A 384-nucleotide genomic window follows, 5' to 3' on the forward strand; every position below is an offset into this window, starting at 1 on the left:
TATATATATATTCTCCTTTATTCGGCTCTTAAGGGGAAACTCTTATATATATATATGCATTATATGGCCGTTTGCTGTTTTATGGGTTATCCCCATTTGCCTTTCAAACTTATATATTATTTAAGAATCTCTATTGAGATCCAGCGCCGCAATTGATGCATGGTAGAGATTGCATCTTTAGATCTCCGATCTTGTTCACAAATTCACGGACTAGTGCTGTCTCGTAAGAATTTTGTAGGACGCATTAAGATATATCAAAATATTCTCTGTATCTACTGGAACCGAGCCGCATAGCTCGTATTCCACTATTTGCATTCACACCTGGGCTGTGTATATATATTGCCTTGGTTTGGCTCTGTAATCATTAGTGGTCGTGGGACTAGT

This window comes from Anneissia japonica, unplaced genomic scaffold (genome assembly GCF_011630105.1).
Source record: "Anneissia japonica isolate Jap-2015-1 unplaced genomic scaffold, ASM1163010v1 scaffold199_len4679917_cov187, whole genome shotgun sequence".
NCBI lineage: Eukaryota > Metazoa > Echinodermata > Crinoidea > Comatulida > Comatulidae > Anneissia > Anneissia japonica.